The sequence below is a fragment of the Myotis davidii genome, unplaced genomic scaffold (genome assembly GCF_000327345.1).
Source record: "Myotis davidii unplaced genomic scaffold, ASM32734v1 scaffold573, whole genome shotgun sequence".
Taxonomy (NCBI): Eukaryota; Metazoa; Chordata; class Mammalia; order Chiroptera; family Vespertilionidae; genus Myotis; species Myotis davidii.
This window is the reverse complement of record NW_006285997.1, coordinates 5834598-5838352: the sequence shown is the minus strand read 5'-3', so window position 1 is coordinate 5838352 and position 3755 is coordinate 5834598. Positions and strand designations below refer to the sequence as shown.

Sequence of the window (3755 nt, the reverse complement as noted above, 5' to 3'; positions counted from 1 at the left end):
GTCCCACCTGGGGCTGCCGGCCTGCTTGGCCACTTCACACAGCGCCCAACTCCTCCCGGGAGCATTTGCAAGGCTCCCTTCTGGCCTAGGGGAGCTGCCCCTGGACAACCCGGCGAGCAGCTTGCTGCGACAGGGAGCCGGGAGGGAAACGGTGCTACCTTATTTCACTGTAATTGCAAAAGGCAGGATGTGCCAGAGATTTATATTTAGAAGTTGTGTGTTTCTACTTTTATGTAAATGGAGCAATTAGGGCTTGTCTTGCTGCTGCTAACTCCAAGGGCTGTGCCTTGCTGGGGAGCTGGTGTGTTCAATCACCATGAGAGAGTTGGTCAAAAACACAGTTCCTTTAAGGATAAGGGCTCAACGGTGCAGCCAGGGGAGAGACCAGGATCCCTGCTCCTGCCTGTGGCCTGTGGTGACACACACCTGAGGGCCCGGCTCACCTGTAGTGGTTGTGACCCGTGGCAGCGGCTGTCCCTGGGTGAAGTTAGCATCGAGCAAGAAGCAAGAACGTTCATTTTTCTTCCCAAGCAAACCTTATGTCCTCCGTTTCCACCCATGCTATTTATTAATTGGCCTCTTTGCTCACGGCTTCTGGAGCAAGGAAATGGCCCTAGAAAAGGGGGCTGTTGTTTTAGCTGCAGCGCACGCATTGCTGGTGTTCAGTGAAACATACAGGCCAGGAGAGCCAGGAGACGTGAACATCCCTAGCAGGTGACTGGGAAGCTGTCCTCTGATTCAGCTGAACTAGCAAGAGGCTGGGGGCTCAGAGCACGGACGAGGCTGCTGACAACTCAGGGTGTTTTAGTTCCTTCCCATGAAAAATCTGCTTCCAAAAAAGCATGCTTTCTGGTTCATCCTTTCTGGGAGACAGAACATGATACGTGACTGTGGAGAGAAATAAAAAAGGGCTCGAGGTGTTCCCAGCAGCTGACGTGTTATTCTGGCCTCAAGGAGGGAAAACCTGGCCTAGGTGGGCAGCGGTGACTCCCTCGAGGGGAAGCTAAGAATCGAGAAAACGTGGGCAGAGTCAGAATGTTATTTGCTGCAGGGAGATGTGGGGAGTCTCATCAAATGGTTTTTAGGTTGAATACGGGATTGGCAAACCCTGCCTGTTTCCTGTACAGCCGGCTGTATAGAGAGAGATTTGGGACAAAGAAGGGTCAGTATTTCACATTCAAAAGTGAACTGGGAAGCTGTTTGCTTTTAAGGTAAATCAATGAATGGAGCTAGAGAGTGACACAGATCAAGAGAGAGAGAGAAAGATTGAAATTCCTCCAGAATTTAGTAGAAAACAAGAGTCAGAAATAATTAATCCAAAATTGTCTTCCTAACCTCACATTTCCCTGAGAATCACTGGGATGTTCCACAAGGTCTTGTGCTCTGCGTTCAGAGTATTTGGAAATGCCTTATCAGAACAGAGGGAACCCAGATGCTAGAACTAAAATGATCAGGGAGAGAAAAAATGTAAACTGTTATCCTTTAGTCTAGAGCAGTGGTTCTCACTGGGGGTGATTTTGCTTCCCAGAAGTCACCTGACAATGAAGACATTTTTACTCGGCCTAACAAGGTGGGGAGGCTCCTGGCATCTAGTGGGCAGAGACCAGGGATGCTACTAAACGTCCTATAGTGCACAGGCCAGCCTGCACAACAGACATTTGCTGGCTAAAAGTTGGGTGCCCCAGAGTTGAGAAACCCTGATTTTGAGTTATAATTTTGAAGTTTCACATAATTCCTTTCCCATCCGTGCCCCAAAGGGCCTTGGCAACCATGAAAAATAATAATTCAAGCAATTCTGCCTTCTCCTGTGTTTTGTGCTTCCTGGTTAATGCAGACCCACACCACACAGCAGATACTGCTCTGTAAGCGTACCGGCAACATTGTGGTCTCCCCGACCCCCACCCCCAATTTTCCAGCATGGCCTTGGTACATGTCCTGCGGACCTTACGTTCTAAGGAAAAGAAGAATATTGGTGACCAGCAACAAAATGATCTGAGCTGGCCAACACTGGAGTTGTTAGGAAGCAACAGGCTTATGGAAAAGAGTAAGTGAGTGAGGAGTTGAGTTATTCACGTCAGTAATTCCGTAGCAGGTAAGTCCATGCAATAGAGAATTCTCAGAAGTAAAGTTCACGAAAGCGAGATTGCCATGCCTTTCTCCCAGAGCCATGGTCAGCAAACTGTGGCTCGCGAGCCACATGCGGCTCTTTGGCCCCTTGAGTGTGGCTCTTCCTAAGCCCTAGGAGTACCCTAATTAAGTTAATAACAATGTACCTACCTATATAGTTTAAGTTTAAAAAATTTGGCTGCCAAAAGAAGTTGGAATCGTTGTACTGTTGATATTGGGCTCTATTGACTAATGAGTTTGCCAACCACTGTCCCAGAGCAAACAAATATGATGTAGCTTGATTTTATTTGTTTAATACATTAGGGGAATGACACACCATATCCAAAGAGAGAAAACAGAGTGCTTTGCTAAATCCTAATGCGTCTTCCAAGCAAGATGATATTCTCCAAACTTCCTCTTTAAAAGGAGGTGGGATGACTGTTGAAGAAAGGCAATGCCCTTTCAGGTGTTGCCCCCATGCGAGGACTGGGGGAGCTATTATGAAAGATTTCATATCAGGGGAAATAATGATAATAATCAACAAATGTTGGTGAAACACACAACAGGGAAGTTGCCTGGATCCAACGGGCTTAGATGTGAAATGCCATCCCCTGCATGATTCGGCCACTTCCCTGACTCATCACTTAGTCCCTGGGTGATTTGGATCATCCAGAATGAGACGGCCGGTCAGAGACTGTTGCAAGATGAAGAGAGCCATAGTGGGAAATGTATTAGACACTCCAAGGCCATCTCATTAGCTCTAGTATGTGAATCAGACTCCTCAGGTAAATGGTCATTTTGGAACCAGACACTTCAATCAGTCTCCCCATGATTCAGAGACACCTGGACTTCTTCCCAAGAACTACTTAGTACTTGTGAACAACTCAATATGTAGAGAGAAATAGTCACAAATAACCTCATAAAAGAACATATATTGAGGGGAGCCAATACTAACACTAACTCAGAAGGATAACTATGTCCTCAAAGTTTTTCCTGGCCAACATACATTTCAAAATTGATGATCACAGCTCAGTTCTAATGCAATCAACAAACACCTGCCACAGAAGTAGACCGTATATTACCCCAGAAGATTGGGAGAGGTACTCACAAAAGAACGTATAACAGCTATTGTAAGTGTTTTTCTCACCTGGATCCTCTCGGGTAATAAGTTCCATGTTGCTGACTCGTGGACATATAGGTTTAGCATCTAGACTCCATTGGACTTGGATAAGAGAGCAGAATCCAGGTTTGTCTATCCACAAAGCTATCCCACGACCTGTTCCCAAACTGTAGCTTCAGAAGGGAAGACAGAATAAGCTGGGGGCAGTCCTATGTGTATTTTTTTATCAGTGAATTGCTGTCTCCTTTGTGTGTTGATAGAAAGAGTCCAAAGGTTCTGCCCCCTGTCGAAGCACCTCTGAGGCATGCCCAGGCCCGCACAGTGGAGCGCCGTTGTTCCAGACTCTGTGTACTTTCATGTACATGACAGTGCGTTCTGGCAGTGGCTCAGCTCGGTGAGTAAATATTTCGAGGTGCCCCACTCTAATTTTAGGACAGTCAAGTTTGTAAAGGTGAAATAGCAACCAGCACTTCTGTTCATTTTTATCAGCTTGCAAAGCAAACTAATTAAGCCCAATATTCTAAATGTT

The 3755-nt window shown here is 46.3% G+C and overlaps 1 protein-coding gene across 1 annotated transcript in view; it reads right to left on the bottom strand.

The window, feature by feature from the left end:
* The window catches only part of INHBA (inhibin beta A), a 21563-nt gene extending 18136 nt beyond the window's left edge, over positions 1-3427 (bottom strand). Inside the window, exon 1 of the mRNA XM_006757231.1 lies at positions 3254-3427. The gene's annotated coding sequence lies outside the window, so the exon portion shown is untranslated. The remainder of the gene's footprint in view (positions 1-3253) is intronic.
* Between the last annotated feature and the right edge of the window lie 328 nt (positions 3428-3755).